This window comes from Ambystoma mexicanum, chromosome 8, assembly GCF_040938575.1.
Source record: "Ambystoma mexicanum isolate Mex_15411 chromosome 8, UKY_AmexF1_1, whole genome shotgun sequence".
Lineage (NCBI taxonomy): Eukaryota > Metazoa > Chordata > Amphibia > Caudata > Ambystomatidae > Ambystoma > Ambystoma mexicanum.
The window spans coordinates 1,334,373,779-1,334,399,935 of NC_090929.1; the positions used below are offsets into that span (position 1 = coordinate 1,334,373,779).

The following is a 26,157-nucleotide window of genomic DNA, read 5'->3' on the forward strand; positions in this document are numbered from 1 at the left end:
CCATTAGCCCCCCACCACGTCAACTCCGGCGAGTCTTTCAAGGGCTCCCCCGAGCTGGCGTGATGGCAGAAGGCGTGGCAGGCGCCTCATTGTCATTGAATGCACCCGCGGCGGCGGGCTCATTCAATGATAATGGGCTGCTGACGCACCCTATTCCTATCATCGCCTCCTCGCCTGACTATTTTTGAAACTTTAAGATTCCTACAGATTTTTGGTCACAGAATGTTGGCATGTCTGAAATGGTTCGTAGCATACTTGCCAACCCTACAGATTTAGGCAGTAGGCTACTGCTTTTTAAGCAGTCCTACCTCCTACAGATTTCATTGACATATCCTACTGCGTTTTTATAGTGGCAAGTAATGTATGTGACTATAAGGCAAGCTCAAGGACAAAGCATGCCGTACATTAATTAGTCTGTCTGTACAGTCGACTGGTAAGTGATTACTTTGATTGGGCCCAGACCAATCCACTGACCTGACAGCTACGTGACTCTTCTGCACTCTGGCCAGGACAACCCTTAGGTGAACCACCAGCGAAGGCAAGTGGCAGAGTGTAACACCTTCACACAACATCTGCCTATCAGACTAAGGGGGGTATCAGTCACCATGTCATTCAGTGTTCAACTTGCAATACATATGTACTGCATGGGCTGCTGCTACGGAGCAGTGGCAAACGCTGTCCACCAGCTCTGTGTAATTACCTTCTGTGACGTTAGGTAATTGAATTTGGTATTAAGTTACCATTCAGAATTATACATTTGTAACATTTGAACATCTTTCCATATTGTGCTGTTTGATGGGTTGTGTATTTTAGAATACTTCAATGGTGCCAACAATGTATGTTATGTATTTTCCTGTGATGTCATTGTTATGGGAATTATTAATTTTTGAAACTTCAAAAATCCTACATCTTTTCGGTCACGAAATGTTGGCAAGTATGTCGTAGTGAGGTAGCAAACAACCTTTGGTCAACAATCTCGGAGGACCTATTTCTCAGGAAAACCGCCATAATTGTAACGAGTTGGCAGGCCCTCATTTTATGATGCCTGCGCCGCTCCTTCGAACCCTCCACAACCTTACTTATCTATTGCCCTGCGACTCTCCTATTCCAGCTAAGCTAATGCCATGCATGCCCGACAGTGAACTACGTCCTCCTTAGCAACAGCGCCTACGTCACGTGACCACCACGTCCAGTCACGTCCAAGCGTGTTGGACCTTCAAACTGGCGGGCTCCGACCGGGATATTAACAATCTTGCAGTGGAGTTGAGAACAGGAAAGGCATCCGTCCAGAGGGGCGTTTCACTGAAAATGAGTAGGACAGAGGGGCACAGAAGCTAAGGAACTGAAGCGAGCGACTGCCACAACACAGTGAGTATCGGGAGGGGAGTTCAGTCGGTTGAGAGCTGAACGCTTGCGACCGGTCTGGGCAAGGTGCATTAACGGGTAAAGCTATATGAAGTTTTCTGAGGGGTGAGGACTGACATGTTCATAGCCGGCAAAGGGAGGGCAGGGGCGGTGCGACGTGAGCTGAAGATCTGACGGGGGTGTGCGCGCCCCCTACTGTTCGTCAAATCACTATTCTGAAGTTCGGCACTTAATGTACTTCAAAATCGGATTCTTTCTTTCTGTTTTGCTTAGACGATGATTCGTGTCTTAACATGCATCCTATCGTCTTCACCGCATTCTCTATTTGAAGTTTCTATACTTTTTTTTTTTCTTAAAGACCCATTCGAGCCCTGTATGCTTTCGCCTACTTCAATTATCACATTCAAAATTGCCATGTTGAACTATGTAAATACCGATTCAGTTGTGTATTCATTAATCATTCCACGTTGTATCCTTTGTTCTTAAGTTTTTTTTCCTGTATATTATTTTAAACTTGTACAGTTTTCTCAACTCCATCATATCTTTCTATATTTTTTATTTCCCTATCGTACAATGGTAAATGAATATGCATCCCTTTTTGCTGGCATGTCGGACCTTCCGTTAACCAATTGACTCGGTATCCCTGAAAATGCAATTCTTGTACCCTTTTTTTATGATCTCCATTCTTCATGCAGTAATTGCTCTTGGGGGGGAAAAAAGTAAAGTCGTCTTTTAAAAAAACAAACGTTCTTTTGTAGTTTATGGATCACAGTATGGCTAATAACGTATCCACAAGTACAGCCGAGTTATCATACACTCATTACGATTTAAAATATTGTAGTAATCATCAGTGGCACCCTGGAGAATAGCAATATTCTATATTTACATTAGTAAAGCGCACAATCGGCCCTTGCGCATCGTGGTGCTGTTGAGTAAACTTGCTTAGTTGTGAGAGTAGTACAGAGAAAGTAGAGTGAAGACAATTGAATACTTGGCTGATAAAAGCGCAGTATAGGTACATGTTGGAGAACAGGGTTCGTAGTATGTCCCTTGGTTACATTGGAAGAAAGTTGAAGAGTAGAAACTAGACACGTTTGCAAGTTAAACAGTTTAGTTTTAAGAGCTTTGCGGAAAATTGTGTATGAAGCGTTGTTCCTGAGAGCTGTGGGCAATGCATTCCAGTGTTTGGGGGCTAGATGTTGGAAGCTGGCCCCTCCAGCTTTAGTTATTTTGAAGGTGGGGACAAACATCATGTTGGGAGTGGTGTGATCGGATGGGTCTGGTAGATGTGAGTGGGATAATCTTTTCTGGTAAGTAGGTAGGGGCAGTGCAGGAGATGCACTTGTGTGTGATTGATGGCCATGCTTTTGAATAGAATGTACTCTTTAACTGGTAGCCAATATGCATCCCTCCTAGCTTGTGAGTGATGCTTAGAGCAGCTCTAATGGTGTTTTGAGTAACTTGTAGCCTGTGGAGGTTTTTTGCGTTAATAGACGTACATAGGAACCAGTGAGAGGGATTAGGACTTGGGTGTCGTCGGCCTAGTTAGTGTAAGCTATGCCACGATCGTTCAAGTCCTTGAAGAAGAGAGGAAGGGTGGAGATATTGTACAGCGTAGGGGCTGTGCAAGATCCTTGCGGGAGTAAGGTGGTGGGTGCTGCGCGTGCCTGGTCCGAGTAGACCCTAAGTCTCCCCTTAAGAAATGAGATCATGCTGTGGCTTCGGTGGAGAAGTGAGCAGCATTTGTGAGATGTTTACACAGGCTGTCGTGGTCCAGGAAATGAAAGGCAGCCGACAAATCTAGTAGGAGAAGTGCCGTTGGCCCTTGTCCAATAGGTCACTTAATTGGATCTTGAGATCCAGACTCAGTCCTGTGGCCTGGGTGAAATCCCGATTCCCTCGTGCCCAGGATGTTATTAGCTTCCAGGAACTGTTGAATTTGATTGTGGGCAACTTTGTCAAAAATTTTCTGCAGGAAAGGGACTGTGGTGGTTGGTCTGTGATTGTTGGGTGATTCAGGGTCTAGGCTGGCCTTTTTTTAGTAATGGGCGAACCCACGCTTCTTTAAGGCAGGAGGGGACTGTGTTGGTATTGAAGGAAGCATTAATGAAGGATGACAAGAACAGTGCTAAAAGTCTGTGCAGTCTTTGACTAGGGTGGCTGGGCAGGCACCGCTTTTACAATTTGAGGGTTTGTTTTTCTGGATGATGTCCCAGAAAACTAGTACTCCTCAATTGTCTGCCTGTGTGAAGCCATTTTAGCTTATTATTTCTCTGTTGCATCTATCACATGCAATCAAGAATACATTGATTGCTGGCAGCCTTATGCTTTCTAGTTGAGGCACACCCCATCTGAACTGAAGCATCATTTGTGAAGAGGAAGCCCTTCTGGGGGTGAGTGCTTGTCACTTGGGGACTCCACAGGCTCCACTTGGGGAACCACAAATCCCCCATGCCTTGAAAACACAAGCTGGTCAATTTGAGAGATCTGGAAGCTCCTCTAGCCTGACCCACTCACTCGCTTTAAGGGAATGAAGGGCAAATGCAGCAATAACCCGGGCAGTTATTTATTGTGAGTTTCCTCCCGTAAGGCTGCAGGAAATTAATAGAAATATTTGCACGGTCCCAATGTTTCTTTCCCATAGTTGGGGGAAAAAAAATAGCGCATATCCCCTGAGCCAGGAGAAAATGTACCAGGCAGGTTTCCAGCAACCTTTATTCGCCACAAACACTCGGCAATGAACTAAATATATAACGAAAGCTTCTTTAAGCATACCAGAGGGTGTCTATGGGTACGCAGAGAGGAACAGGCAACCTAAGCCACGGCATAAAATAAGCGGTATTGCATTGCAATTTGCGATACAATACTGCTGGCTTGCCTTTTAATTTAGAAATGTCGCAGCAACTGCGATATGATTTATGGCGCAGAGCTTAAAGGCACAGAATACTGTGCCTTTTTATTTAAACTCTGCGCTCGGTGCACTGACGGTGTGAAGGCAGCAGGCAGAAGCTCCCGGGCTGGGCTAAATACATTGTGTCAATTTATGAGCACAGCCCGGGTGCGGCGTGGAAGTCCTGTGGATATGAGACTACAGCAGGAGCACCCGTCCCCAGCTCCACTTACAGAACCGGCTTTAAGGTAAGGAGTCATGCTGGGGTGCTCGGGTGGGGGATGTGCTTGGTGAGGGGTACATGGGGTGAGGGGCGGGGCAGGCCTTATCCAAGCCCCTTGTCTGCGTGCGGAGAGGGGGTCATTGCTCACTATTAGGATCACACAAACGCTGCACTTCTTTAGAAAACAGCATCTGCGGGCTGGTGTCCGCAGAGGGTGAAAGAGGCCCGGTGTTGCTTGTGTGGTGCCCAGACAGCAGAGCTGCTATTGAAGCAGCCAGTTTGGGGCCTAAGCCTTAGTGAGTGCCAGGAGGCCACCCGACGCGCATATTACGTCTTCCCAAATGTTTGCTCATGGCTGCCCCATGTGAAGGGCACAGGCCCGCCCAGCTTGCAGTGCCTGGGTACACCGCCAGCTCTCTCTGCAATGGAAAACAAGCTGCGAAGCAAATGGCCTGACTCGCAACATGTTTTTCAATTGACTGCACCCATTGAAAAAAACGCCTTGTGAGTCAGGCCCAAAGTCTGCTCTCGTTCAAAGGCAGCTGGGGTGCAAAGCATGCTGCAGTGCAACTGTGCTGTGATGCAGAGAGTGCCATGGAATGCATGGTGAGCAGCACTGGAAGTGAGCGTATTGCAAGGAGTGCTGCGATGTGAACCGTGCTTCGGTGCAAAGTGAGATGCGGTCAGATGTGTACTGAGATAAAAACTGTGCTGCATGCCAAAGCTATCCCTAATGTAGTGCAATGCAAAGTGTGCTTTCAAGCAGACTGCGGAGCAAAGCAAGCGGCACTGCGATGCTGCAGTTAGTGTTATGTGCCACCGCCGGCTGCTGACACAGGGCTGTTCGCCAGCTCGGTGACCACTGCAGAGGGGGAGTCTGTGTGCGCTCGGGGGTGCAACAGTGACAAGTGGGGTGTCGCTGGTACCAGCAGATGGACTGCAGAAGCCCACGGCGTGAATGATGTGTGCGAGGGGACACTGAGATCCCAGTCCCATAACTTCTGGGTAGAGTATACTAGAAAGATGGACTTTATCTGCCTTGATCATATTTTAATCCCTTTTCAGAGGTAAACCTACTCTTTCTTCAACTTGCGACTATTAACTTTGTGGTGTGTGCCATATGAATGATTCATATTATTGCACGATGGGTACTTCTTAGATCGGTGGAGCCTCTTCTCCGTCCATCTTAGAAAGTTAATGCCCCAATGCCCTGGTCAGGGGAGAAATGGACGAATGAGGGGCTGACTCAGAGGGCCCCCTGCCATGCACAGAAGGGGACTGTGGAGCGCATCTGTGTTAGAAGAGAAAGCTAGCGCCTAGGATGGGGAGAGAAAAGCAAGTACCCCACGTGCCAAGATGGTGCATTCAACATTCAGCATTACGCTTTGCATATTGTGAACGTTAGCCTGCGTCACACCCACTCTGCAGGACTCTCAAACCTAGTTGTAGCCTCCACCTTTGTCTGTTGTATGTTAAAATGCACTCATTGCAGAACCTAGGCCTCTCTTCCACTAGACAGGACTCTTAATTCTAGGTATATCCCCCTGCTCTGTCTACTGTTTGGGAAACGTAATGTATTGTAAAATCTGGTCCTCTGCGCCCCCCCCCCCCCATTCTACAGGATTCTCGAATCTAGGCGCTTAGCCAAACTGCAAAGGTCAGCTGCAAGACATATAACCCACTAATCAAAAATGCTCAAAATTACTGCAAACTTAACTCCTTCAAAACCACCTCTCACACAGCAAGCCACACGCACTTCACCACACCGCAACAACAAGCAAACAACACATAAGCCGCACAAACCGCACACAAGGACTGACATCGATCAGATACTGCCACCAAAGCTCAGCGCACAGTGTATACTGAACTGAAGCTGCCAACAGGACACCACTTCTCTCTCACTATCCTGCTCTCTCTTCACCTTACTAATCCACCCCACCTTCTCTTACAGATCCGCCTAAGAGCCAGGGGACCAATTGCATTGGTGACGGTGCGCAGTACGAATGCCTTTAACGTTATATAACGGTGCAAACTGGCAACATGGGGCAGTTGCTGGGGACATCCCTGAGGCTCATGGGCGTTATCAAGAGAAAAGGTTGAAAGCCCCCGACGCTGTCCCTGATTGCAAGGCTTGTTGGCAAGTGGCTGGCAGTAATATTTCTCCTACCTGTTACGGTCAGACAATTATTTCCAGCCACTTAAGCACATTGCTTTAGGTAATCAGTTGCTCTTTGTCTGTTTTGTAGACATTGGAATGTGTTTGTAGAGGAAGATAGCAGGCAAGAGGCCTTCACACTGACTTTGACAACAAAGGAAGAGTTACCTGAGAGGTAAGAAAAGCCTAGCCCATCTTTTACTCTTTTGTGTTTGGTGCCATGGCAGTGCTTTACGAGAATGGAACAATATTTAAAAGGCCTTTTGCAAGCAGGTTGTGTTATGGGGCTGTCACTTGTAGTTTTATATTCAGGGTGGTGCAAACACTCCACGAAAGGTGATTGCTTCGAGTGATTTGTGTTCTTAGCAAATAAACAACCATTTTGTGTTTCTTGTAGTAAATTAGAGCTTGGAAGGTATGTGGTAAGTTGCTGAAATGGCTGGCAAATTCTTGCTTCACTGCTAACCAAACTGTGTGATGCTGGGTTGGGTGAAATGGTTTGCTCAGGCACACCAGTGTGCTGGCAAGAACAGAAATGTGCATTATGTATCCTTAGGCATTGTTGGTGGCCTGATGGGCATTACATTGCAGACTTTGCTGCTAACTTGCCACTACCACAATGATGGGGAGTCACAAAATGTGGTGCCTGTGTGCCATAGGTTTAGAGAAGAGATTTCTGACCTCTTGGGCACCCTGATGATTTTTCTGTTGGTTTTTAGGTGTCTGGGACGGCACTCCCCTTTGATCTTTTATATCCTCTCAGGTTTTGCTGACTTGCAATAAGCTAGACCACAAATGGATAATTACATGTTACTTGCTGGGCCCATTTGTCTCGCAGATGAGACTTAATGGCACTAGTTGGCAGACCAAGAGACTGGCATCTGGGCATTTGGTTCTGCAGAATAAGATAACTAATGCCCCCAATTTGTCACAAACTCCTTGTAGCTATTGTCTTCATCTTGGGCAGTTGCTTGCAACAGTTACACTAGCTAAATGAAAATTTTATGATAATAAAATAAAAATGACACATGCACAATTGCATCTTTTTTAATGTCTTTTTGACAATTTGATGGACACTGCACTATCGACTGCTGCAGGACCCAGCTGCACAGAGCCTTGAATTGAAAAATGTTTTCAGAGCTTTTTTTATCAGATCTATTTATTTGCTCCATTTAAGCAGTGAACCTTTACATTTTACAGACACTCATTGCACTAATGTATTACTTCAGCGGTACATAGAAATGCTGTATTCTTGCTAATTGTATGTCTTGGGGTGAAACTAACTTCTGGTGACATTTAAAATTGCTAATCATATAAGTTTATTTGCTAATCAAAAATATTTTAATTAGCAAATTCTGCTAATCAATTTTTGAAAACCAATTTATGCCTTGCTAAGCAGAGGCCTAGGTTTGGGTAAGGCGAGCACACCAAGCGCTTGGGCCTATTTGAACAGTACAATTCACAATACACAGGTACAGCCTATCATCCACCCATGGGGAAGCGCAAACGCCCTTTAAAACTCAGCGAGTACCACTTATTCAATGGGCGAGCTGGGAGGTTAAATGCCAGAGAGACTCCAAGCAAGTGGGCTTGGTTAGAAGACAACAGCTGGCCAGAGCGGTAGAGCTTAGAAACTGTTTTGAAGGAAAGGATGTGCTACAGGTAACGAGCCTTAGTTGGGAGAAGTGTATGATTGGGAGGAGACTTACTAGGTAAATCGGATACCAGCATGGAGAGTGCATCACAGGGTGATCCTGGGAATGTGAGAGACAGAACCAGCAGTGTTTAAAGAGAGAGTAAGGTTGTTTGGGAAGTCAGCCAGGACGCTATCAGCTTGGTTAGGGGAAAGATGTACAATCTGGGATGTACATCAGAATGTGGCACAGAATTATATTTTGAAAGAGATGGACAGTGTCTGTGAAGAGAGATGAGAGCATACCACCTTAAATAAGGAAACACTGGCTGGCTCTCGGCTGGAAAGTAAAAGGAGGATCATGTTTACACTCTATAAGAGACCTTATTGCCAGGGTGAGAAAGGTTAAAGGAGGGCAAGGAAGAGGGTGTGGAAAATACTTGTGACAAAAGAAATCCTAGAGAAGGGAGAGTTGGTGGAACGTGACGACATGACATCAAGTGAAATGGAGAACTTGGACAGGGGAGGAAGGATAGCTCGGGGGCAACACGTTTTGTCTTGTTTCAAGAAAACACAACGCAACACAGGTTAGAATCCCAACCCTGTGCTTAGAAACCAATTGTGGTATTAAGCACGTTTTATGAAATAACAATTATTTTAATAAAAGGCAAGAGATTTTAGTAGGGGAGTGAGAAGAAAAGCAGGAGTGAGGGATAAATCATTTTGGGAAGAGGTAAAGAACATGTTGGTCACAGAGAGGAAGGAAGCGGGAAGAGGCCTGAGACTGCAACTTTGCACTGGGGAGCAGGAAGGATGGTATAGAAAAAAGCCAAGTGAGGCAAGGCAGGAGGTTGGGGGGGGGGGGGATGGCATGTATCTCGGGAAAAACCCCACCAAGATCTGCAAAACCTCCCAGGATAATTAAAAGTCCAGTATGTCCATAAGCTGTGCGAATGCGGTAGAACGGTCCTTGGGACAATGAGCAAGCCGGAGGTGCAAACCACCCTCCGGTCAAGTAAAGGAGAAGAGACGTTTCTTTTCATACTTGAAAGACTTGGACCCTGAAGGAATCTTTATATGGGTGTTTCGTTCTGAATGTTAAGGCCTTGTGTTTGGCTTTTTGAACACCCAACACTGTGTAGAGGAATCTCTGAGGTGGAAGAGGGGAAGTCTCTAAGTTCTTGGTTAGGAAATTCTTTAAGCCAATCTTCATTTTGGAGACGGATGCTTTGGGAAAATTATCCAGAACCTTGCTTTTGGACCCGATTTTATAAATGTAATTCGAACCCTGGGCCGGTGAATATGCCTTTCCTATTGGTCAATTTGCGGGCTATAAGAAACGGTATAGCTTGCAGTTTCAATATAGCCCGCCAATGTGGCCTTTGCTTGTTTTGTAACTTGCATCTCTACTATCCTTTCTCTGCTGTCCCTCACTCTTCCGTGGTCCTTGCTTGCCTTCCCTGTACTCCTCCGGTCTCCAATTTATTTTCTCTGTTGCGCACTCACACCTGCTAACTCCTCCCTCTGAGGCCATGGTTCAACCCCCCCCACTGTGCCCCTTTATAAACTTTAAATATTCCACCCCCCCAAAAAAAACGAAATATTTAAAAAATATATATTTGCCCATGGGTTTAATGTCTTCATAGACCTCGGCCCATACCCGTACCATCGTTAAGGCCCTCAAACCTTGTTAAGGCCCCTGCTTTGCTCGGGCCATTAACTCGCTCTTCAAGGCCAAGAACGCCCGGTACATCCCTCGCTGCAGGTCTATAAAGCTAACACTTGAAACTTAGCATCTTTGTGAGCCTCTATTTTCTGACAAGGTGGGAAGATCATACACAGTTCTACCACACACTGCGCTACACACTAGACCATTTTAGTGAGTTACATTTGAAATTGGGTCTATATTAGGCACATACATGGACCTCTAGAGAGAAAGATGGCCCTAATGAAGGGATATGAGGCAGTTTCTTTTCACAGCAAGCATAACCTCACTGCTATGTCTATATGTTAGAGATGCTGTAGAGTAGCGAAGATGGATGCTAAAATGGCTCTCGTAGCTCATCACAGGAGTCAATTTGAGGGTACATTTTTGGAGCTAATTTACAAGTAGTTCATTGCAATTTACTAAACTGCACAGTTGTGTCCGTGGGTAAACATGTCGAGTTGCATCCTTCTAGTTAGGCTTAAAATGTCACTCTTCCTCTGTTGCCCACATAGAGCCAATTGTTTACTTGCCAAGTCCATTATCACTAGCGAGTGCACATTTTGAGGCCTGCATCAATATTTTAAAGAAATGAGAAAAGGATTCCATTCCTTTTGTATATTGTTTTATTCTGTGTCTTCATGAATTCTAAATGCTGGATTTCTTTCCACATAGTGCCCAAATGTTCTGCCTTTTCAGTCCCATTGGTTTTACTTAGTCACAGATCTAATTTTTTCCTCCAAATTCTTTTACTGTGTTACTATCAGTTTCCAACCTTACCTTGCTTCAGGTGTGATGAATCCTGCAGAGTCATCACTAAACCCTAGCCTATTCTTCTCCCATGTGGCCGGGTGAAGACAGCTGCTAAATGATCCTAACCCTGGGGGTGGTAACGGGAGGCAGGATCACATGGGAGGAGGCTGCTGTCAAGGGGAAGTGGTAAGTCCGTTGGGGGAGAGATGGTTCTTTCTGAGGATGAGATTCCCCTAATACCCAAATATTTAATGGCATGCTGTCAATGTACAGTTCCCTCTCCTAGAACTACCAGAAGTACAAAACAAACTCTTTTAACCAGCATAGAAGTGGCACAGTTGGGGTTCAGGAAGTTAATATCACAACTTCTATTTGTTATGATTTTGCCTTATGTAGAGGTTTAAAACACAAGGGTAAACACCCACTCTTTTAACAACCTCGCATCAATCTGACCACCCTTGGTTAACAAATCAGCTTAAGCTACCTGATGATAATAAAAAAGAACAAAAACATTATGGACTTCCAAGTCCCATAATGCGTTGAGTCCCTCTTCTTCATTCCAGTACTAAAGAATCATGGACGGTCTAGTTGTGGTAGAAAGCACCTGAGTGGGACCTTTCAATATTTAAATGGATTGCAGGTGCAGGAGGGAGGAGCGAGAAGCTGGCGGTTTAGAAGTGGCGGTAGCAGGACGCTGTATATGCAGAGGAAGCATGTCCTTGCAGAGAATGCATAGCAGGAAGCAGCTCTAAAGGAAACTGCGCAGTTTGGAAGAGGAACTTCCGACACCCAGTGGACTGCTCCGGTATGGAAGTCACACCGGCGATCACACTGAGCTGTTGAGGCTCCCTTGAAGCACTGCGTGTAATGCAGCAGTCGAACTGTAGTTGGCAGAAGAGACCTGCAGCAACCCCAGCGAGTTGGAAGGAGACGCCAAGGCATACCCGTGGAAAAATTCAGGTGCCTAGCACGATCATCCAGTATGTGGATGATCTGTTGGTATGTAGTGAAAATAAACCGCAGTGCAGGAGGGCTTCTGTTGCATTAATGCAATTGATGGCTCCCTAACGGTACAAGGCAGATGTAAAGAAGCTACAATGCTGCCAACAGGAGGTACTATATTTGGGGCAACTTATCTCTGTGAACAGAAATAAAATACTACCAGATAGGGCGACGGCAGTATGCGCCACCCGTAGGTCCAGTACTGTCGAGGAAATGCAGCAGTTTTTGGGCCTATGTAATTATTGTAGGGCATAGATCCTACGCTATGCAGCCTACACAAGGCAGCTGTTACAAAGTCTCAGAGAAGGACAGAAGACAAAAAAACTTAAATTGGAATGGACTGAAGAAATTAATTTGAGGATTTGAAAGAAGCTATTTGCACAGCCCTGTTTTAGCAACTCCGGATTATACATAGGAATTTTATTTATTTTACCACTCTGATGAATGGTATGAATGCAGTAGTGACTCACGAGCACAATGGGCCACAAGCCATTGGCTTATTACAATGGGACGCTCGACTCAGTCATGCAGGGACAGTGCGTGCGAACAAGCACTTGCAGCAGCTGCATTTGCAATAGAGAAGTTTGATTGTCATGAGGTGCTCTGTTACTTTGTGGAACATTCACTATGTGCCATTTTGGAAAGGTCTAAATTGACCTTGACGACTCGGAGATTCTCTGCATATGAGATTATGAGGTTTGGATATTATATTCATATACTAAGGTATAGGACAGTGAATCCTGCCACATGTTTGACAGAGGCATCCACTGATGACCTGAAAGCTCATGACGATGCTACATACAAGGGTGAAGATGAGGATAAATCGAAAAAGCTAGAGACAATGCATTGACAGGAGATGTACTATGTTGATGGGTCATCAACAATTGACCAGGAGACGGGACGGAGTCGCACATGGGTGGCAGAGGTACGCGGTGAAGGGGGGGGAAGCATGAAGTGCTGCTCATATTACCTATGCACTATTCAGCTCAGGCTTGGGAACTTGTCGCTCTCATCGAGGCAGTGAGCGCTTCTCAAGGGTGGTGTCACCATCTACTCAGATTTGGCATATGTCACGACAACACTGCATGCGGGTCAGTCTTGCTAGAAGAGGAGAGGGTTTCGGAGGGCAGATGGCTATACATTGCAGCATGCAAGGCTGTTGGAAGAACTGATTAAAGCCTTATGATGGTCCTCTGCTGTGGCAGTCAAATGTGCTGCCCATACTAGTACCACGGATGAGATCTCGAAGGGCAACGCAGCGGCAGACCAGACGGCCAAGTTGGCCGTTTATCTCCCAGATACAATGTTAGCAGCGTGTATATTGACCACCCCCTGTATAAAGCGAGGCCAGGGTTCTATACACAGCATTGCCCATATCTCGGATCATAGAGTTGCAAGGGAAAGCGCCTGAGAAGGAAAAGGAGCTGTGGTTGCGAGGGGATGCAAACAGTCTCCCACTGATTTATTATTGAGCCAGGAGAGTTCTGGGAAGGTGCTGATGCCCCAGGAATTACTGGTGTGTGTTTTTGGCATTTGAGCAACTACATTTCCCCTCCCACAGCTCCAAACAACATATTGTGGCAGATAATCCAGGAGGACTGGTTTGTGCCAAACCTCCAGGAGAGCATTTAGAAAAAAAGTAATACACTGTCTGACATGCCATTCAACACAAGGATGACATTACGGACATTAAGAGGTACATTGGCTCGCCCTATGGGGCCATTCTGTGATCTGCATATAGATAATGCAGATATGGGGGTGAAAGGTGCAATGGATGTAGGTACTTTTTTTAATTTGTATTTATTTTTTGTAATTTTTATTACTTTTTTTTTTTTTGTGGTGGTTTGCCCCTTTTCAAAGTGGGTAGAGGCAGGACCATGTGCACACCAAAATGCGAAGTGTGCAGCATGGTTCCTGTACAACACGGTTACGGATCAGAGAGGTGTTTTCACAATGGGGCGTGTGCGTAGTATTGAGATCGGATAATGGCACACATTTCTTTAATGCGCTATTTTAAACATGTTGCAGCGCTATTGTGCATAAAATATCAAATGTGCTCAATTTACCACCCTCAGGCTAATGGCGTTGTGGAGAGGATCAATGGGCTTTTGAAAATTAAACTGTCAAAATTGTATTCCATGTTGAAGAAAAACTGGGTACACTGTTTGCTGTTGGTCCTCTTCAGTTTACACACACAGCCTAGTAAGGACCACCTTCTGACACCACATGAAACGGTTGCAGGCAGGCGCATGCAAACCCCCATATACCCTGTGAGGAAAGCGTTGGATGCACATCAAGCAGTAATAGGAGAGGAATTATCAAATAGATCTCCCGACAGATTGCGCCAACAGATTGCGCCACCCAGGAGTGAAGGACAAGACACCGGAAGGGACATCAACTGCAAACATATCTGCCACAACTGGACCATTATTACCTGCGGAGCTGATCTACGTGAAAATGTGCATCGATGGAACAGTTCCAGGTTTCAAGGTCCTTATGAGGTGGTCTTCTGTATGCCTCTCACCGTCCGCGTGAAGGAGTTATGGTATTGGGTGCATCTCTCTGATGTCGGAAGAGCACCTGAGACAAGGTACATTGCAAAGCTCAATTGACAGATTAAGGACGTAACCGATGAAGACGTTTAGTAAAGTATCCAGGCAAGGTTGGTGTGCAGTTTCTTTTTTCAGAAGGTCTTGAACCCAGTTGGCCGTGGTGGGGAAAAGGGTCTCCTCTTGCCCCCTCTCACCTTCTTTCTAGGGATAAGCAAGGGTGGCTGACCAATTTGTTCAAACCTTTGTTATGTAGGGATAATGATAAACTGAATGTAATTAGTTCTAGGAATTCTGCATTCTTCTTTCTTGATAGACCAATAATTGTATTGTTTTGTGTGCCGCTGGTCGTTGTTGGAGCGTATGTCTGTTATATGGGGTGGCCATATAAAGGGGGGGGGATGGACAGTTGCATATAAAGGAAAATAATGCTAGTATGAATGTGTATGACAATTCAGAATCAAATAATGTCTCACATTTTGCCAGCCACCCCCACAGATTTTCTTAGACAAATAAAACGGGAAGTACAAATGACGTATGATTTATATAAGGGGTTGGGCTTTGACGCCATTTCTGACATTCGGAGTCGTCTAATAGCTGGTATTCCGATATGCCTACTGTGGGAAGGAATGTGATGAATGAAAGCGGTTACGTGTGCACTCATCCCGCATGCGTCGGGGGCTCCTATTTAGTTCCATGTCCAGTCCCAATTATAGAGGCACAATGCCTGGTACATCTTGCACTATGTAGGATGAAGGACATATTCCAGGCACACAGCGTGCAGGTGAGGAGCATCGATCTAGACACAGCGCTATTCAATGGCAGTACGAAATACAGAAAGTGTCTACAAGCACCTTATTTTTCCTTGGGAGGTCACTCGCATATCAACAACAAATGGCAAGGTACCACAGTGGTGTGCCCGGCAAATGGACTAGTCGAGTACAGCAAAGAAATAATAGCCAAAGTAGAGACTGTGTGCGCAAATATCGTCCCAGTACATCACAAGGCTGACCTGGATTGCAATAATGGAGAAGCCAGTGCGAATACATAGACATGGACTGAACTTTGTTTTCGCAATGAAGGAACAGTTCCTGTTGGCGCAAACACACAGTGCAACCACACGCATGTGATTCCCTGATGCGACTAAAGGTACGGCAGCTGTGATGTATTACTACTGGGTTTGTGGCCGACAAGCCTACTTGCACCTCCCGTCATCCTGGAGGGGCAAGTGTTCGCTGGCCACCCTGCACTCAGTAATACTGGTAATCCTGGAAGAACACCTGATGGGCAAAAGCACTGCCTGTCAAGGTGCCAACAGCCGCTCCGGCACCTAAAGAAGCAGAGGGAGACTTGCGGATCACACAAGAATTTTGTATGCTGCCAGAAACGGAACGATTTCAACAGTTGAAAAGAAAGAAGAGATCAAACTATATCTCAAGACTCTTCCATACTGCTAAGAGGAGTTCCGTACTGCTAAGAGGAATACCTGCCAAGTATTGACTTTTTAGCACAGCAGAGACTTTCTTTTCATCTTTTTTGCTCCTCGGGTACAAGCAGCCGCTTATGCCAAGTGGGTTCAAATAGTTCGATGGGAGATAGTCCAGCTCGCCAATGATACAGAGAATGGGTTCAAAGCCATCAAAGTAGAGCTCTGTGGGTTGGGACTCGTGACAGTGCAGAACTGCTATATGCTGGATCTGTTAACAGCCATAGAAGGATGAGTGTGTAAAAAGTTGGGAAGCAGCGGCTGCAGTTTTGTATCCCCGGAGGATGCTGAGAATGGGTTACTATCCCACAACAAGGCGGTGCACAACCTAGGTCTTCAAATTAAGAAAGAAGGTGGAGTTCAGAACATGGCTTGGCTATCGCTTGACTTTGATTGGGTCACGTCATTGCTGGGGGCAGCAGTAAAAATACTGGTGCCTGTTATTGTGTTCTTCTTGGTTCTCTTCAGTTTTGTCAATATAGTAGTAATGCAAAGATGTTATCAATTGGGGGTTCTAATGCACCTTGCCATACAATAAACAGTGACTCAAACTGATACTTTTGGATTGTAGATATGTCGGGTGGGGATGAGTTGTTACTGTAAAAGTAACAAAGGGGGAATGCTGGCAAGAAACCAGGGTCCTCCCGAACCCCCAAGTGTGTGTGTGTGTGTGTTAGGAGTAACCTCTTTAAGGCGCTATATTTGACTAGGGGGGGGAGGGGCACTGGGAAGGCTCTCTCGTGCAAACAATCACATACATAGACATAGGCAAGCACTGAAGAAGGTAGAACTATTCGTCGGATAGATTTTTAATGTCTCATCCCATGCATTTTAAAAGCTTAGCTTGTGCTGTAAATGAGTCAAACTCTCCCCCCTTCTAGTGGCCAGTGGGATTCAAAATAGACTGCAGGCTTGGTGTGTGGTGTCTGTCACCGTGACCAGCACAAACTGAGTCGCCAGGTGTCTACTGTCCATAAAGAGTCCATGTGCGTTAAAAATGGGACTCGAGTGTGTTTTTGTGCGTCAGAATGGGATAAATTAGAAGTGTGGAGAAAACTACTCATTTCATCTCATTTCATTTTTATATAGCGCCGGTAGCCCAAGGGCAGGCATCGGGGCGCTTTAAACGAACAGAGACACACATAGAACACAGAAAGAGGCCAGTCCAAAGCTGAACCCTGAAGATGTCCCTGATCCAACTTATCCTGGTTCATCATCTGAAGAGATAACCCTTCCTGAAAGCAAGAAGGTTTGTTTCAGACCTGAGTGTTTCCGGAACACTATTCCACAAGCTGGGCGCCTGAACCAAAAAGGAGCTGCCCAACCCCGATTTCAGCTTGACCTTGGGAACGATCAACAGGCATTTACCCCCGGAGCGAAGACTTCTACTGGGGGTGTGAAGCACTAACCTCTTTTTTAAATACTCTGGAGCAGAGCCATAAAGGCATTTATGAACCAGGCAGAGAGCTTTAAATTTTATACGATCCTCTACTCTTAGCCAGTGTAACGCCATTCTATCTTTAGTGACATGGTCTCTTTTCCTCAAATTTTTGAGCAGCCTAACCGCGTTATTCTGAATCACCTGACAACTAGAGACATCCCCAGAGGAAGCCCCTAGCATCAGGGCATTACCATAGTCAAGTCTTGATAATATAATGGCTCTGGCTATGGTAGCCATGTTGCCCTCATTAAGGTAAGGCTTAATGGCTTTCATGAGCCTTAAGTAATATGCAGTGTGTTTTTGTAGATAGCTAGTCTGAGCATGAGAGTCTACCACTGCGTTAATCATCATTCCCAGGGTCTTCACTTTCTGGACTACCTGGATAGTGGCGTTCTTGATTTTAAATGACTTATACTCTGCCCCCAAGTTGGCAAGCTGACGACTAGGTCCAAACAGCATAAGCTCAGTTTTGGAGTCGTTCAGACACATTCAATTTGTCTGCATCCAAGCATTAATTATCTTATAGACCCTGGCTATTACTTCACTGTCTGCGTCATGATGGCTGCCATCCAGTTCCGATATGAGTTGGGTGTCGTCTGCGTAATTTGTAAACGACACCCCCTCCTTCACCAGTAAGCTGCACAGAGTGCGCATGTATATGTTAAACAGCATTGGGGACAGGCTGGCCCCTTGTGGGACTCCAAATAAAATATCACGGGGATCGGAGAAGCTACTGCCCCAATGGACTCTGGCTTGACGGTCCGAAAGGAAGGACAGAAGCCAATCTATGGCTCCTTCTGAACATCCCACGTTCTCTCTGAGTGCCTTGATGAGAAGGTGGTGATCCACCAGGTCAAAGGCGGCACTTAAATCTAAAAGCATTAACACTCCTAACTTGCCTTTATCTATTATGCTGGATCTGCAGAACCAGATGCTTAGCTTGTCTGTTTCCGTGCTATGGGAGGCTCTAAATCCCGATTGTTGCCGATGCAGGATCTCCTCGTTTTCAACGAATTGTTGCAGTTGTTGTGTAGCAACCTACAGGACCCATATAACGTTAGCAGGAGGAGCGAAATATGGATAGAATGAATGAAAATTGTTTGTACATAAATTTTGTTTTTCCTTGGGCTAGGCCTCCAGGAATGTAAAAGTCTGCAGAGCTGGAGTGTATATTTGCATAGTTAGTAAAATGAAGCATGCGCTACAGTGTATTTTTGCATAGCTAGCAAAATGTAGAACAGCATGCTCTGACAAAACCGCTAACAACGAAGAAAGAAGGATTTGGAGCATCCTTTTTCATGGAAAAAGGACGGATTGGGATAAAGCCATAATTCAGCTCCAGTGACGCAACCACAGCAAGCCAGGCCTATATAAACCCCTGCCTGAAACCACTTTTAAAGGAATGGGGAGGGGCAGGAGAAGACCGTTCAGGCAGCAGTCCTTTGCTACCCTCCGCATTTGTAAAGATTAAACTTGTTATCCTTACAAGATTGCCTTTTTGTCTGATTTCCCTAAAAGGGTGTACATTCTGCTGTGAGTGTAATTAAGTACGCCCTTAGAGTTTGCACAGGGGTCTGCATGACCAAATAAGGCATTTCTTGAGTGCACGACCTGGGGAAGGCAAAGGAATAAAATGGCCAAAGGACAGAACAAAGGACCTTGTGGCATAGCCATTTTAGGCATTGGCCACTGTCTGGGCCAAACGTGGCAAACGCAATTTGGACCAGAGTCAAAAATGCTGTAAAGGTAACTGCTGGCACCAGCTCTGTCCCCGGCACACTTGTACATTCACCAAAATTCCTTTTGAGGGTGCCTAGGGCCTTAAAAATTAGACCCCAGCGCACTGTGCTGGAAGGTACATTGTGAACTGATAAAATGTTGCTAAGAACTAGCAACAAAGTGAAAGATGATGGGGCAACAAAGTCTCCCAGTACTGACAGTCTGAAGGGCATGTTTGTTTCCCCATAACAAAATGTGTAAACGCCTAGCTGAATGCATAAGCAGGCTGTGCTCCACTGGTAAGTCAGGCTAGGATGGTCATACAAAAGCAAAAAGTTGAGGGCGCGGGGGTTTCACAACTGCAGGGAAAGTTTTTCCCATAAATTGAAATATTTCCTAGCAGAGGCCTAATGCCACACTGCAGTCAGGGCAGTAGACCCAGGCCCAGAACATAGAGATACGTGTGTGCATGCTGGAACGGGTTGCAGCAGCAGTGAGAGACCAAACCCATGCAGATTCATAAACTTCTCATTGTCTCATACTATTAACACTTGCATCTTAGAAAGGGAAGGAATATGCCCTGCCGGGCCCTGAGGGGGCCGTTGGCTCCCTATTAAAAACTATCCCACAAGGAGGACACAAGCCTTCGCCCATCCCAACACCTTTATTGTGACCAGATGCCCCCATCCCAACACCTCAGCATTCCAGCCGGACCGCCGACCATAAAACTGTTAGATCACTCATCTATCAGGAAGATCACAGCCGACTATCCTGGACTGCTGCCATGGGGAAAAAATTAACAAACCTAAAACCAGGGTGGGAAGATTTGCAAAGGCGCTGACGCATCTGGGATCGAGCTGGGGTTTGCAATTTAATGTGACCTCGAAGTGTCCTCTCTGCCAATGTCTCCAGTACCAGTTGCACAATAGGCCACAGATGGGAGGGGGGGGATGCAATGATTTATGGTAATAATTGCCAATTAGGAGCTTCGCCCCCGATGATGTGCAAAGAATAACCCCACTTGGAAGATGATGACGAAGCTGGGACCAATGGCCTGGCATCCCTTATGGAGCAGGGGGTATATGTATAGGGTTGAACCAACTGCCTGGATCTGTAACGATGTGATGGATGTCATTTATGGCACTGTGTGCCTTGATAACTTGTTGCTTATGCCATTTTCGCCAGAGCGCTCTGTGGCAGCAGAGTTCTTTGCTATCGTGTTCTTTTTTAATAGAAATAAACCATGTTCTCCTTGCAAGAGGTGTGCTGGGCCTTTTTCCTTAGTGGGTTGTATTTTTTTTAAATTTTTTTTTTTTTTTTGAAAAAAAAAGTTGTTTAGATGTATTGTTTTTTTCTTTATACCGAAAATCAATAAAAATAACAGTTAACGCTCCAGCATTTCATTTTGTACAACTCGATAGAACCTTTTGTATCTCAACAGTTCTTCCACATTTCATATGCTCAACATAGGTGTTAACGGCATGTAATAAAGATACATTAATTAATACACTAAGTTGAGTTCATTGGGGCAATCCTCTTTCAACCAGAGTAAGCCATTAGTTCATTGAGGAGTGGAGGATATAAAAAAAATCATAGTTACCACTGCTGTGTCTCCTCAATTCAAAATGTGCAAATGCAAGGTTAATGAGACCATGGATAAATCAAGAATTCATGAAGTGCTTTAAGAGTTGTGGTTGAAAGTACATATGCTCCCTGTCGGAGACTAAGTCTAGGAAGGGTTGCCAGATCTTTCGGAATCTTGAGAGTTTCCCTTCCATTACCGCTGAGAGATTCTCTAGGCCTAGTAATTCCCATAACTTCAACCACCAGTATGCCAGATGTGGGCCTTCTATAGTTTTCCAAAATCTAGCTCTGGTAATGCGGGCCGCTACTAATAAGTGGGAATTAGGCTTGCTTTATTCCCTGACATAGGGAAGGACCCATCCTCTGGGACATCTCCGAGCAGGAACACCCTAGGGTCCGTGGGGAGCAGGGAACCGGTGATTTCCTTGATTCTAGATCTCACCTCCAGCCAATATGACTGGATAATCCGGCAATGCCACCACATATGGGCCATGTCTCCTTGCTCACCACATCCGTGCCAGCATGTGTCCGGATATTCTGGATTAATGGAGTGAAGCCTGCTAGGCGGGGGGGGGGGGGGAAGTACCATCTAAAGCAAATTTTAATAGCGTTTTCTTTTAAGGTACAACGAGAGCTGGTCTGGATGCGATGCCAGATACGCTGCCAAGACTCCTCCGAAATCTCCAGTCCAAGCTCTCTCTCCCAAGCTTTCATATATGGGAGCTTCTCCTCCATGGGTTTTTTTTTCTAGAAGTTTATAACATAGCGAAATCTTATGGGATTGATGGCCTTCAAGGATTTTCAATTCTATGCCCAGGGGGGTTCTTTGAGCTGCTCGCGGGTGTCTCTATTAGTGAGCCAGTGACGTAATTGTATGTACCGGAAGCGTTCCGTTTCTGGGAGACCACATTTTTCTTTACTTGCCTGAAAAGTCGATGGTTCTGTAGGGTCCTTCCCCGGTTTCAACACTAGCGTCGTAGCTGTTTCTGCCATGGATGCTGTAACTACCCCCACTTTCCATACGGAGTTGAATAATTTCGTTAAGTGAGGGGTTAATTTCTCCCGAAACGTTTTGTAAAACTTATTAGTAAAACCGTCCGGCCCTGGGGCCTTACCTGCTGGGAGGGAGCGGATTGCCCTGTCTGTCTCCTCTACGGTTATTGGGGCCTCAAGGCTATCTCGAAACTCTATAGATGGGAGATCAGCTTTCTGAATAAATTCCTGAGCTAACTGTGAAGTCACATGGTCAGCAGAGTGGTTTCTGAGGAATTCCTCCACAATTCGAAGTTTCCCTGATTCAGTGAAAATCTGTCTCCCCTCTGCATCTTTTAAAGTGTCTGGATGGTTACGCTTAGCCTGCTGTTTGTTTGGCCGCCAACAATCGATTCGCCTTGTTCTCCTTAGAATAGTAGTATTGTTTTGTACGCATTATACCCAGGGCTGCTCGGCTCATATGGTGGGCTTCAAGAGCTTTCTGTGCCATGCGGACCTCTCTAAATGCCCGTCTAGAAGGCTTCCTTCTGTGTGTCTCTTCTGCCTCGCGAAGCTGCGTCTCCAGATGTGTCTGGGTCTGTCTATGGACTCTATTACGTTCAATTGTTTGAGTTATGACCTGGCCTATAATGACCGCCTGCGCTGCATCCCATAGCGTCGCATATCCCAGTTCCCCTGTATCATTGTCTGCAAAGTATTGATCTATACAGTCAGCAATGCAGGAGCGGGCCTGAGGATCTAGTAGCACCAGTTCATTCAGTCGCCAAGTGCGGGAGGTACTGTAGACGCATCAGGCAGAGACATGGAGATCAGTACTGCGGCATGATCGGGTAGAGCTTTTGGAAGAATCTCTATTTCTGTGACATGGGGGATCAGGGTATCCGAAAGGAGAAACACGTCCAGCCTAGAAAACCCTCTGTGTACAGGAAAGTATAATCCTGCTCACCCTGGTGGAAAAATCTCCATCCCTCAATCGGGGAATGTTCACTTAGGAGAGAGGTCAAGGCCACAAAATTCTTCTCGTCTGTCGGAGTTGGAGGGAGAGACTTGTCTTCCAGAGGGTTAACCACCGCATTAAAATCGCCCCCAATTATGAGGTCACCCTCAGCATGTTCATTCAGCATTCCTGATATGGCAGTAAAAAACTGGTGTTGGTTGACATTTGGCGCATACAGTGATAATAGGGTCACCCTCCTTCCATATAGTGTGGCTATCACTAGGACATATCTTCCCCCTCTGTCCGACCAAGTGTTATGAATTGTCAACGGGGTCCCTTTCCGAATGAGAATGGCCACACCACATTTCTTCGTCCCTGAAGAGGCACAGAGTTTGGTCGGATAGAGTTTATCATTCAGGCGAAATTCATCCGTCGGCTACAGGTGAGTTTCTTGCAAGAATATTACTGTAGGGTCATATGTTGCCAGTCAGTTAAATAACGCTCTTCTCTTAATAGGGGAATTGAGGCCTTGAGCATTGAGGGTCAAACGGACTACATCCAGTGTCGTGCTCTCAATATTCCCTCGTGCAGTATACATATTTAACATAGATTGCTGTTACACACCACCCTCGCCTCTGCACCCTCCCAGCCCAGGACTGAGAAGCCCAGAAGGTCATTTTCAGCAAGACATTCAATTCCTCCCAACCAACCCAGTCCCCAAAGTACTCCGTCAATATTGCAGGTTGAATACCGACCTTATGAGAATTACTCTGTCGCTTACAGCCTCTATCCGAGGCAGACCCAATCATAGTGCACCAAAATAAAAAGATAGAAACTATTTTGAAAGGAACTCAAATTGAAAAAGGGAACAAATGAGAAAACCGGTTGTACTGTTGAACAATACGCTGCAACATCTCGAACTATGGTAACCAGAAGCCGCAAGTAGTTTACACCAATCACGTCTTCCATTGAAACTACAGTTGCCTCAACCAATTTGGGCGCTTTCCGACTTGGGCGCCCCCACTTTAAGAACCACATGTAGTCCTGCAGATTGCGTAAACCCCCTTCTCTTCCCACCCCCCCCACCCCCTCAAAAGTGATCTCTCATACAATTATCCGGAGTCTCAAGTCTAGTCAAGGGACCCGCACCAGGCCATATGACCCTGAGGTCCATCTTGCAAAAGCAGACTCATTAATGTTTCTCAAGTCTGCCCTGATTCCAAACTGCTCCAGGCTGTTGCAAACATTCGAATTACAACTCTACTTCCATATTCTCTTCAGCAAAGCTGAGGATATGTTCTTGTTTCAGGATCGGCTACGTTCTCCTTCAGGCAGAGACTTCATCCGACCACGGGTGGCTTGGCGAATTAGAGCGGCCGCTCGGACAGCTCGGGGTCGGGCCAGACCGACTTTCAATCATGGCCCGCCTGTCGTGTGAAGTGGGACCACCCACTCGTCTCCAGCCCCTAGGCTTCCTTCTTCTGTCCGGTGGAGACTGGAATCTTCTGGCCCCAGCGCAGGTGCCTCAGTAGTCTCCGCCATCAGCTCCCTCGCCTTCAGCTCTGTAAGGATCTCATAGTGCTGGTTGCGGTAGTCAGAGTAGTTTACAGGGGAACCCCCAGCGGTAGCGAACTTTCTGTGACTGGAGCCACATGGTGACTTTTGCAAGCGGCGAAAGCAGGCTAGAGTGTATGAGGAAAGGTCTTGAAATAGGCGAATTGACACCCCTTGAAACGGAACAGATTCCGTTTTCCTGGCTGCCATCATAATTTCTTCTTTTTGGTGGAAGTAATGAACTCTGGTCAGGACGTCCGGGAGAAGATTTCTTCTCTGCTGTATAGAAGAATACATGCGGTGGGTTCTGTCCAGTAGCAAAGCATCAGAGTGGGCTAGACACCAAAAGGCCTCGGAACAAGTCGCTGACATAGTCCGGCAATTCCTGATCAGAAATTTGGCGGGGAATACCTCGAATGCACACATTATTGCGCCGAGATCTATTTTCGAGGTCCGCTTGCTTAGCCCAGATCTCCTCGAGATGGTCTTCAATCACCCGAACTCGCTCCAAGAGCACCTCTTCGCCATGTGTCAACTCGCAGGTAGTGTCCTCCAGGTCATTCACTCTGGTTTCAATACCATTTAAATGAGATCCGCTAAAGACCTGGCTAGTGCATCCTTAGAGGTAGTTATCGCTGCCTTGATGTCCTGTGATCTCCTGTTTAAGTGCTCTCAGCATGTCTTCGAAATCTGACCTGGAGAGGGCCATATCTGCTATAGGGTCTCTAGTAGGAGCCGGGTGAATGTCTACTGGGATTGTCTCTCTCTGGGGCTTAGGGGCCGCTTGGGATGTCAAAAGAGCCTTTATGTCTTGTACTTGATCCCTCTTTTTAGAGCCCGCCTTGGGCATCGCTGGGGAGGCGAATCTGAAAGCTCCAAATAGCACGTTGCAAAGGGGCAGAGAGTTCTCCAAGTCGGTGAGGCTTTACAGTATTGTCTGGGGGGAGCATCTGGCATTAAATACTCGGTGAGGAACCAGCGCCGGGACTCGCGGCAAAGCGGGGGATGCCCAGAAAGCCCAGTGGGCCCTGCGGGCGCTCCCGTTCTGTGTGTCGTGGAGAACAGCAGCCCAGCGCCGGATTTTCATGCCCCCCTCCTCCAGATACAATGGCCGGGGTGTTGTCTCCCTCCCCGTAGGTTTGGGACTCACCTCGGATCCTGGAACAGTCGTCCCTCTTCTGGGTCGCAGCAGTGCACCACCGGCCGCTCCCTCGCAAGTGCCGGGGGGGGGGGGGACCTCCCGCTGCACCAAGGCGCGCAATAGCTTCACTGTCTCTCCGATTCCAGAGCAAAGCTCGGAGCTCCGCAGCGTTCAGCAGGGCCAGCCGAGTCTGGGTTGCTCGGCCCGCATCTCCGCCCACAGTCGCTCACCTCATCCGCCTCTCCGTGTCAATATAGGGCCCACTCCGCTCCCTCTCTGGTGGTCAGAGGGTGAGGAAGATCTCCCACCCGACAGGTGCGCGGGCGAGCGGCTGCATCAAGTCCTCAGGGGCAATGAAGCCCAATGACGGCTCAGGTCCGGGCTGTGTCGCAGGCGCTCTATTCGGCCAGGGGCAAGGGGCTCACCAGGTCTCCTCGTCCCAGCACGGAGGGTCAAAGTTCCGTGCATTGGAGTCTCCCTCAGCCATGTGGCGAAATGGCGCGTATCGCCATCTTGTCTGCAGCCGCTGTCGCTGGGGGGCTCTACCTTGTCGTGGTGAGTTTGTCCACACCTCCGCTCTTCTCAAAACCACGATCCGGGGGGTCCTGCCAAGATTTTCTCCAGTTTCGTGTGCTTGGAGGCCATACAATTGCGCAGGGCTGCTTAAATAACGCCAAGAAGGGGGCCCATCGGCGGAGCTTACAGCAGACACGTCTTCGTGTGCTGCCTAGCCACGCCCTTCTGTATTTTTTTTTTTAAATGTTTTTAATTTTATTTTTTCCTGGTGTCAGTGTTGAGGTGCTTCTCAACATTTCTGGTGACCCCGACATGATCCCGGATTTTCTGCAGATGCTTCCAGGCTGCACATCTGGAGGGGCTGTGCCCACCTGTAGTGACCAGTCCCGCAACCTGTTGTGGGTTACAGAGCAGTTTTCACAGAATTCCTGTCTGCTCTTTGTAGCAGTGCGTGGCTCCTAGGAAGGTGCAGGCCGTAATTGGGACCCTGTGACGGAGGCACCTCTTGCGT

At 46.7% G+C, this 26,157-nt stretch overlaps 1 protein-coding gene across 3 annotated transcripts in view; it reads left to right on the forward strand.

Moving 5' to 3' along the window:
• The first annotated feature begins 1,229 nt into the window (after positions 1-1,229).
• Positions 1,230-26,157, forward strand: part of C8H10orf143 (chromosome 8 C10orf143 homolog) — a 147,518-nt gene continuing 122,590 nt past the window's right edge. Inside the window, exons 1-3 of one of the 3 annotated variants that reach the window (XM_069611449.1) lie at positions 1,238-1,368; positions 6,430-6,615; positions 6,725-6,808. The gene's annotated coding sequence lies outside the window, so the exon portion shown is untranslated. Of the gene's footprint in view, positions 1,369-6,429; positions 6,616-6,724; positions 6,809-26,157 lie in introns of all 3 variants that reach the window. The other 2 variants (XM_069611448.1, XM_069611447.1) reach the window with 2 other exon arrangements.